The sequence below is a fragment of the Caloenas nicobarica genome, chromosome 5 (genome assembly GCF_036013445.1).
Source record: "Caloenas nicobarica isolate bCalNic1 chromosome 5, bCalNic1.hap1, whole genome shotgun sequence".
NCBI lineage: Eukaryota > Metazoa > Chordata > Aves > Columbiformes > Columbidae > Caloenas > Caloenas nicobarica.
This window is the reverse complement of record NC_088249.1, coordinates 16511878-16522931: the sequence shown is the minus strand read 5'-3', so window position 1 is coordinate 16522931 and position 11054 is coordinate 16511878.

Sequence of the window (11054 nt, the reverse complement as noted above, 5' to 3'; positions counted from 1 at the left end):
ATAGTTTTGCTCTGAGTTTGCCATTTGTGTTATTTGCACCATCTCAGCTTTGCTTATGATCATAAATGTAAAAGGTCATTATGGGTTAATCATGAGTCTTTCCTAGGAGTTGGAGTCCCCAGTAACCTGGCGTGCTTCCAGACACAGCCGAGCTCTTAAAATTCAGGTTGTTTCAGAGATGACATTTTTTAACTGACAAAGACCATCATGCTCATTATCCAACAGGAAAAAACAAGCCTGAAACCTTCTCTTCCCCTCAATTTAATTTGGACTTGGTAACCACATGGGTTATGCTTATGTTTTGAGTATTATCCTCCAGCCATAAAGGTGGATCGCTGACCCATCATCCAAGTTCAGTTCAAAGGTGGTTTTCAACCTGGTTGTCATAGCTGGGCTGCAGAGGCTAAGTACACCTTGTGCAGCTGTCACTTCTAGAGAGTCTAATAATATAATTGCCTAACAACCTGTCTAGAAATCCTACATTCATTAAATGTCAGCAGAATGTTTCTAAATGTGAAAAATACAAGACAGGAAGACCCCTACAGCAATCCTGCATCTCAGTTAAATGTATGACACAGGTAATAAAGACACCCAAGTAACATTCAGGTTTCTACTACTGAATGCGACTATATCTTTGATGGTGTTAGAAAATTAGCCTTCCTGAATCAGCTGGGAAGTTTGTGCAAAGGAAAGATATGAATGGTGTTGCTGGGGATGTGGGTTGAAGTCAGCAGAGCGATTGCTAAGAGACAGTTGTGGGGAATCTCAAACAGAAGGAGCTACGTCTCCTGCAGTAGGAATCCAGCATGATCCCTGCAGCCACTGCTGCCATGGAAAAGACGAAATGAAAGAAATAATGCTCTGCCAATCACACAAGCACACATTTTACGGCTATGTGAACAAGCATTCATGTAACCTTTTTTAAAAGAGAAGAGCACATAAGTAGGGAAAAAATATTATTAATTTATGAAACGTTTTGCTCCTTGGTCTGACAGCGCTAGAAAGCAAAAGTAGCCATCACCCATATGTCTTATAACAAAACTTCAACTCTCTTGAATGCAGTTCCACCAAGCCGCCAAAGCCACATGCTACAAATGAGAGCTAAGGCACCAGCAAACTCTGAAAGTGTTGACCAAATGAGAGCAAAAAAGAAACCAAAATGTGAAACTTAAAACCTGCAGATAAGGTGCTTTCTTTCTTAATAGTGAGATTTTACCAACCAAGGATGGGAAGTCCTACATACCGCAAGACTGCCATACAGTAAGGGTGGGTGGTTTAGCTCTGATTCGGTTTTGCTAAGAGTGCTCTGAGAGGATCTTCACTCCTAACTTCAACATTGCTGGCGCCCGACTGGCTTGAAGTGCTGGTATGGAAATAGCAGTTCTGGCAAAGCACAGGAGTCGTCAGTCACTGATTTATGCATAATTGCAAAAGGAGCATGAACAGCGCTGACACTCAGTGGAAGAGTAAAGATATGGCTGAAATGCACGTGATAATTTTATTTATGGTGGAAGAATAAATTGGGTGCGAAGAATTTGGGGCACATATGTCTACCCTGATCCATGTCAAAAGCAGGGGAATAGGGATACATACAGCCACGTATGTTGAAGAAGACAGAGCTTATAGACATCATCATCTAGGATCTGCCTGCACATAACAGTTTTATATTTGTATCTGGCAAAGTCTGAATGAGTATGCCAGCAAGTTTAAATGCAAGACAGTCTGGTCACCACATACACATACAGAACAGCATCAGCTTCAAACCAGGAAATGCTTCCTTGAACGTACACTTGCACAGAGAGCTGTGAAAAGCCCCATCAGAAAAGCTAAATGGATTCAGTTTAGGATTCAATTTTTATTCTACAGAAAACATGAAAACGTCTCCTATCTCCCTGTGCATGTTTTCTGCAGATGACACCTTTCTACCTTTGTAGCCAAGTGTTAAGTGGGTTGTATGGAAAAAACAAAGGCTTTGGAGTAGAATAAAGTTGGTGTGAGTGGATAGCCTCAGATATCCTTATGAGCAAGAAATGCAAGGGAAGGACAATGTGTACTAGAGAAAACAAGCAGATATAAGAGAAAAAGGGAAGAACTCTAAAGATTAAAAGATTACAAACATATGCTTGCACATGGTGGCTTCCAAATAACCACAAAAAGAAATGTCAGCTATGAAGTGTATAGAGCCAGAACAGGATTCTCTGAACTTGACTTCTGTTGTCTTCTTTCTTCATCCCAGGCAACTGTGGGAATCCTCATATCTGACTCACATACTTCCTTAAAACTCACTGCATGCATCCGCTTGATAACTATTTTTTTCCTGCACACTATTAATGTCTAAATGTGTGATATGTTTGCAATATCATTGTGGATATCTGCACTCAGATTCCAGAGAGTCGAATTACCCATTGCCACTATCAGGAAGAATGCTCTTTTCTTTCTCTTGGTTAAAATATACTTCTGTCTGTATTAGATTCAGGCTTCCCTAGTCAATCTACACCTTTACAGCTCCAGGATGAATCCATGTATTAATAATTCACAGTTAAGCCAGGAAGCTGCCAAACTGCACCAGTAAAGACCTTCCAACCAGAAGCTGCCTTTTGTGCTGAGCCTGCTGAATTTTATGTCAGGCTCATATCTGTTATGCTCCTTTTCAAAACTTCTCAAAGCCTATACAGGTCATTTCAGCCAAGAGTGGTTAGGAAGGCCTCGGGCACTGGAGTTGCAGAGTTTTCGCCCGCAGGAGTGTGTATGGAGAAAATAACCATTTCTTAGTAAAAAAGTCCTCCTAGAGACAAGCTGCATGCAAACTTGGGTGCCTTCAGGATAGGTAAGACCATATAAACTTGTCTCCCACAGTTCTACTGCCAAAATGGGAAAACACGTACCTTTACTGAGAGAGAGAAAGAAAAAAGAGAAACATCTTCAATATCAAATTAGTAATTGCGAGAGGAGACATATAATAAAATTGAATAGCAAAAGGGTTCAATTACTTTATAAATATTTTATTGAAAAATGCTTGTTTGCAAACATTTTCACATAAATGTTTTATAATAACTTATCAAGCTTCAGTAAGTATCAAAAAAAGAAAGAAGATAAATGCCATTGGTCTTTCATTCTTTGCATCAAATTGCATCCTCTTTGCAGTGGTAGAACTCTACCCTTTTAGAGATTTATTCTGACTATCTTGAGTTCTTTTCAACAAATAATGCATGAAAATACATGAAGAAAGGCATATGGCTGAATGCAAATAAACCCCCAAATAGTCAAATGGCATTTTACTCTCCAGACTTTGTATTCTCGAAGTTGCTGTTTTTCAAATGTTGCTAGGCGCTCTTGGTCTCTTAACTTTGATAATCCTGGCAGCGTCTAGGAGGGCTGGCTTTGGTTCTTGTTGGAAGAATAATATACAAGCTCTGTCATTTGCGTATGGAGGAAGGAAATAAGATAGTGAGGACACTACAGGAAAAGTTTCATTGTGATTTATTATAGGAAGAAAAAGAAATAGGGGTAACAAAAGAAAAGTAATAACAACAGAAAGATTGAAAGAATGTGTGTGTGCATAATATAGTTGATTTGTACCATGAGAGAAGGAATATAAGCACAGACTAAATGAGCATATTTCATTTTGACGCAAAAGTGAGGATGCAACAATGGACACAGAGAAACCTTTCCAGGGCCTAAATGAGCAGTGGTCTAACTTGAAATATCCCACTAGCTGGAGTTAAGAATCTCCATCATTTCATGTTAAAATTGAGATCCTTTAAAAATCCCCCTTGAATGATCTAATACTTCAAACATTCACAATCACATGTGATTGAAGTCCTGTCAGTTTGATGTTTTCCATGCTAGATGTTTCCAGAAGATTTGCTTACTAATAATTTTCAGTTTCTAAATCATTCAGCCATATTGAGGAAAACAAAAGGTGTGTGTTTGGGCAAAAGGAGACAGAATTGTTCCTTTGTTTACAAATTCTCTAGCTGATATGCTCTTGTACTTGTATGCTTTGAAAAAATTATATTAATTACTAAATTAAAAGAAAAAAAAAACCTTTGAAGGCCTTTTGAATGCAAAGACACCACCTCTGGCTCTGGAAGTCCCTGAGTCAAAATCCCAGGGAGAACATAGCTGAGAAGTGTCTCCTGTCCTTTTCTTACACCTTCCCTCATCACCTGCAGTTGGCCACTTTCAGAGAGGGATCTGTGTTTTGGCTGACACCACCGCACTACTACAACCGAGAGGAATTATGTTCAAATCACGGCCATGACTTTTTGCTGTATTTGTGAGAGGCCAGTCACATACCTTCAAAATCCATAAATATGTTGAAGGCTGGTGATTAAAATTTTCTGAAAAGTTCATTAGCACTGAGCATGATCCATCCCCAATATTTGTACATTTTGACCAGACCAAACATGCTTGGATCTGTTTAGGCATGGAAAAGGACTTCCCCTTCAGTTCTGCCTTGCTCTACCTCAGTTCTCCATCTGGAACATGAAGATAGTGCCACCACTTGCTTCAGAGGCTGTGGGGGTGTGACCTGTCTGTCATGGCTAATGTGACAGCTTGAGTGACTGTAGGCTTGCTTGGGAGTGTAGATGAGGTCACGCACGGTGGCTGAAGGAAGAGGTCAGGTACCTTCAGTTACCATGGAGTATGTGTGGGGACATGGGCAGATAGTGTAGAGCTGTGGCTTCTCACCTTATCTTTTCCTGCAGTAACCGATTTCTCTGCACATACTCAGTCCTGCAAAGTCATAAGACAACAGTCATACAAACTTATGGGACAAGTTCAGACCATTTTATTCAGTGGTGCATTTAAGAGATTAATGGCATGAAGCCACATACTGAATGTTGAGCATGAAATAAAAGTCTAAAATGACAACTCATCAGTGACGATGTATCTGTTTTGTTTCTGCTACCTAACCATTTCCCTTCATGAACAATGAAAAACTTAGGAATCTGCTCAAAGTGCCAAATGGTAATTTTTAAAATGAAATAACTTCGTTAACTGCAAAAACTACCTAAAGCCCCAATTGTATTCTTGCTATGAATTTTGAGGAAGTAATTTAATATTGCTGCAACATAGTTATTGTGGCAGATATTTTCTAGCTTTGTTATTTAAATCTCCTTACAAGGAGAGATATAATAGAAAAAATTAATGTGTGCAAATTATTGCTAAAAATTGCTTCTGCTTTGGATATGAATAGGAATCTAAAGACTTTTTTACAGAGAGTCTCATTTTCATCTACAGCTAGATATTAATCTCTTACTTTTCTTGGTTGCAGACACAGAAGTGCAGCCAGAACCTTTCAAACTCTGCAGCATCCCTTGTGACAGATCAGATCAGGGCCTGGACCCCGGGGAGGGCACCTGGAAACTGGGAAGGAACCTGTGAAGTTTTCAGTGGTAGTTAATGAAACTGTATGTCCCTTGTGACAGAATTGAATATTCTCACCCACCGCTCAGCCTAGCAGTTGCAGGATGCTTGGAAGCAGCTGCCAATACAGCAGACATAGGGGACGTTATAAATAGGTCACTGAAACACAGAGCAAGTTCTCTTTCCTTCCCTTTTCTTCCCTGCCACCCTGCAAATCCTTGCAACCTGAGAACATCAATTATTGAAATAAAAATAAAGACCTCAAAGAAGCACCAAGAGATATCACTACTCTAGATTTCTCTGTATTATTCAGGATATAAACCATTACCTTTTCTCTCTCTTTTTTTTTTTCTAATTTTGTAACTGGAAACATTATTTTTTGAGACTACTGGGAATTGTGAAAATGTAAATGGAATAAACTTTAATAGTGTTGATGTAGACTTCATGTCATCTCAAAGATCAGGCAATTGCGAAGATTACACACTATACTGGGAGATATTAAATATGTGTAAAAATTGTACGGGAGTCACTGCATTTTATCAGAGCACTCAGAGGGAATAAATGCATTTTCCAGGTTACACATAAAGCATGACTGCTTTTATGGACTGATTCTATAATCAAACAATTCAATATAAAGTCCATACAGGACTTACAGGATTGGGTGACCTCCACTCTCACCCAGTCCCTTTATCAATATGGGGTCCCAGTTTTTAAGATTTTGTATGAACAGAGAAAGAAGGTTGACATGGAATTTACTTCAAGGTAAAGAGCTATGTCATCTGCAAGAACCCTTAATTCTCAGGCTGTGGGCAGTTCAGATGTGGTCCTAGGAGTCTGCCTGTGTAATACTGAATAAAAGACACTTCTTTCCAACTATTTATTCATCTAAACTGTATTCCATCTGTAAGATGATCCAGTCAAACAAGCACCATGCAACAGCTGTAGAGTGGAATAGGACATGTTAAAATGTGTGTTGAATTCCACTTGCTGCTTATATATCTCTTCTGTGGGTAGATTTCCTAAAAAGCTTTTCAGACTCTTAACTGATGCAGAGAAAATCTTGTTAGATGCAGTGATGCAATTATATATTTTCTGGCTTGAAATGTGCTTTGTCTGTATCCTCTCTGTAAAACACAGAGATAATCTAGGGCATTGGCTTTGGCCCTTCTTGTTTCTTTCCAACACTGGGAATAGATCTGTTATGTTACCTTGGTCTTCAATGATCTAATACTTCAAACATTCGCAATCACATGTGAATCTTCCACTGAGGTGGTTTGTGATGTGTTTTGAAGACCTGAAAAGTGGAATAAAACTAGAATTAATTAGTAATTAATACAATATCTTAAAAACCTCTCCTCTTTCTTATTGGTTTACATGAAAATTAATTGTGCCATTGCCTGTTGAAATCTAAACATATGTTACTATAACACTTAAAACCAATCCTGCGATATACTACAAATTCCTTTAGCTCCATGATGTTATGATTAACTTCAGTAGTCTAGATGAGCTTCCTATCCCACACTGGTGGCATCGGTTGTTAGGATTTTAAATATTACATGAAGAGAAGATACTCGACATTTTTTGGACTTCTGTGGAGTCCTGAACTCTTTTTTTTCCTAGTGTCTGAGAAGGTTTTTTAGTTGAAACAATGATTATGTGCAGTTAAGTCACATGATAAAGAAGTTGGTTGGAATTCATTTGGTTTATTATTGCCAATGTGTTGCTTAATGTGTCATGAGGCAGGATGGGTTTTCTATTAACTCATGCCAGTACTAGCACTGCATGTTCTGAACAGGCAGCAGGGCTGACGTCTCCTCCTGGGGTTTAAGTCCTAATGAGGCCCAACATTAATTGACAATTCGTATCTGCAGACAAATATTCTGGAGCCTTTGTCCTACACAGGAAAAGGATTACCATGATAAGATGTACGGAGGCTACTTGATAACAACATTCAATGTACCTGTGAATTTAACCACAGGATACTTGTAAGATGTGATATGACAAGATGACATCTAGAGCTCTGGGGAAATGTGGATGTGAGCCACCAACCATGCATTCAGCATTATAATCAGAAACTCAGGAGAACAGGTCCTCAACAGAGAAGGATCTGAAGTGGCAGGAGCTGTAAGTGTTGTCTTCATTCATTCTTGCTGGTACCACAGGCATGAGGAGAAGTTCTCCATGGAGAAAGGAGAGCAGTTAGTTGCAATGTGTTTGTATAGAAGGTTGTCTGAGGAAACAAATGGAGGGATGGCGGTGAAAGAAAGAACAACAACAACAAAATACCCTAACCTAATATTAAGTACACTTAATAGGTATCCTTACTAAGTATTTCCAGAAGAGATAACAGCCATAAAGCTTGAAAGAGTTCAAGTACTGCAGGTTTGGGACACTGAGTCACAGATGATGAGAGGGGAAGAACTTAGAGTCACAAGTATGGGGACATCCACAATTTGGGAGACCCCTCTAAACTATTCTGGCCAAGTGTCTTCACTCAAGCACACCATTTGGTAGTTTAAATATTAAAACGTATATGGACAAGAATGTGAGAGGGATCTTGAGCTCTCACATATAAATCTGGCATCAATCAAAAGGTTTTGATTTGACACAGTGAGTGAAAATTACTGAAAATACTATCTCTTAAGTTAGACTTACTTGTTAAGAGTAAGGAAATGTGAGGTCCTTTTTGTAAGGGGAATTTGCCGTGTTATACACTTGCTTTTAGGACTGAAGCAATTGTGAAATAAGATCCGTTCTTATTCTTTTGCGTGTGACATGAGCCATATTCCTGAAACTATCTCTTCCAACATTTGTGTTAGCTGTCCTGTCAGTTAACTGAAGTTGCGAGATAGCTTTACACAAAAAGTTTCTGTTTTCTCCTTCTTTGGTCACCATCATGTGCTTAATATGCAAAACAGGTGTCTGCGGCTCCACTTCCCCTTTCAGCTAATGTAACTTCAAGACAGATGAAACAACATCACAGGAGAAATGTTCTTTTCTTCTTGCCCTACTATAAAAACTGTTCCGAAATGAGATAAGTTACTTGCTGTTTACTTCAACTCCATACACACACACGCGATAGAACGTCTCCTGTTTATTTGTCAGAAAAGCCAGAATCCTTCCTTCCGAATGTTCCTTTTATATAATTAATGATGATAAATATTCATAAGTATCACTCACTGTTGGAACAGTATTTTATTCCTTGTAGGATGCTAGAAGTTTTCACATAACAAAAGTAAGTTTTAAAGTCTTTTTTTATTCTTAGACTGGAGGCAAAACTTGCCCAATAGTGCTAATCTATCCAAAAAGAGTGCTGAGCACGTTCTTTATACCAAGACCCTTGGTTTCTGTATGCGCAAGTGCCCGTTTTTTGTCATGCAAACCTCTAAATTATGAGACTTTGTAAAAGGAAATGGGCCCCTTGAACTGGTGTGCTGGATGCACTGGTCACACGACAATTGGTCGTCAGGAAACGGCCTCAGAAAATCCTGAGCGTTTTTGTAAGAGGGAAACTGAAAACTGAAAAAAAAGTGTCTTTAGAGCTTAGATTATTTCTTTACTAGTCCCAGGATATTCTCTTATAAAGGACTCCCTAAGGATATGGGAAGCCCTAGTGTTAACCTCAACTAATGTCTCTTCTAAGACTAACCATGATACCTTATGTGAACTTAATCTGAAAAAAAAGTTGAGACATCCTCAGCGTATTTAACTGTTACCCAAATGAGAGTTGCCTTTGTTTGCACAGCACCTTTCAAGTATTTTCAGCAGACACAAGGCAATATTAGTGTTATCATACAGGACAAATGATGGGAAGGACTGTTGCAACAGGATAAGGGTAAGCCTGGACACTAAAGCTTCTAATAAAATATTTTTGAACCCAGGAGGTTAAAAGGACACCTTTCGTTATTTATATTTGTTTTGAGAGGGAGGGTGGGGGGTCATATCTATGGGGGTCCCCATGTTCCTTGGTAGGTTACAGTTGCCCTTGAGCATCAAGAGGTTATTCCCTCCACGTCTTCCCCGAGTTGTGGAGAACAGAACATAACTGTAAGGAGCCATTGAAGGAGGAATGTTGTTTTTACAAAACTGGGGACCTGGTGCCTGACCCCAGTGGGGGGCAAGGACTGAGAGACATCAGACTAGGAATCCTTAATGTAAAACGAAGTAATGTAAAGAATGTAAAATGAACTAATCCCGGAATGCAAGCTGATTACTGTATTTAAAAAGTTAAGCTAGGGGGAAGGATAACCAAAGAGTCAGGAATCCATATTTTAAATAAATCGATAAGGAGAGAGGGTTGTTAAACTTAGATGAATGAGATAGGTAAACGGAGGCAGGCAGTCGGGTAGTCTGTAAGCTCTGAAGTACCCAACCAGTGGGGAACAGGGGAGGGAATTTGCAGCCAGGATTTGGAGGAATATAAGCAGAGGCTTTTTGCCCTATTCCATGTGCCTACCATTAGGTAGAACACCCGGTCTTGCAAAATCATTAATTAAATATGCTTTGCTGAGAGATCCTGCCTGGGCCTATTATATTGGCAAGGTAATAATTTCCTACAATAAATGCCTCATGTAGTTTCTTCTGGTCAAAACTCCTGTCGTTTATTGGCAATATCAAGGCTGAGGTGTTTGAAGAGACCAAAGTTCGCCCTGCTGAAGTCCAAGTGCCCTTGTAGCCAAGAAGGCCAATGGCATCCTGGGGTATATTAGAAGGGGGGTGGTTAGTAGGTCGAGAGAGGTTCTCCTTCCCCTCTACTCTGCCCTGGTGAGACCTCATCTGGAATATTGTGTCCAGTTCTGGGCCCCTCAGTTCCAGAAGGACAGGGAACTGCTGGAGAGAGTCCAGCGCAGGGCCACAAAGATGATGAAGAGAGTGGAGCATCTCCCTTATGAGGAAAGGCTGAGGGAGCTGGATCTCTTTGGCTTGGAGAAGAGGAGACTGAGGGGTGACCTCATCAATGTTTATAAATATATAAAGGGTGGGTGTCACGAGGATGGAGCCAGGCTCTTCTCGGTGACAACCAATGATAGGACAAGGGGCAATGGGTTCAAACTGGAACACAGGAGGTTCTGCTTAGATATGAGAAGAAACTTCTTCTCAGTGAGGGTGATGGAACACTGGAACAGGCTGCCTGGGGAGGTTGTGGAGTCTCCTTCTCTGGAGACATTCAAAACCCACCTGGACGCCTTCCTGTGTAACCTCATCCGGGTGTTCCTGCTCCAGCAGGGGGATTGGACCAGATGAGCTTTTGAGGTCCCTTCCAATCCCTAACGTTCTGTGATTCTGTGATTTGGGGTTTTTTTTCCACTAGGTCTGTACAATGGTCTGACATCCCGACCTGGGGAAGAACAAACAAGGAGAAGCGCTTCCCGCCCCTGGAGCAGGCCGGAGGCACCCTGTGAAGGCGAAGACCCATCTCTCTGCGGGGCTGGAGCTCCTCCTGCCACCCCAAACCAGAAGTGCAGGAACGCGGGGACCGCGAACCCTTGAGGGAGTTTAGCGATCGCTTCCCTCAGAAGCGCTTCCCCGCCTCCAGCCTCAGCCCCGCCCCCTTTAGCCTCAGCCCCGCCCTCTTTAGCCTCAGCCCCGCCTCCTTTAGCCTCAGCCCCGCCTCCTTTAGCCTTATCCCCGCCCCCTTTAGCCTCAGCCCCGCCCCTCCCACCGGGCGGGGCTGACGCGCC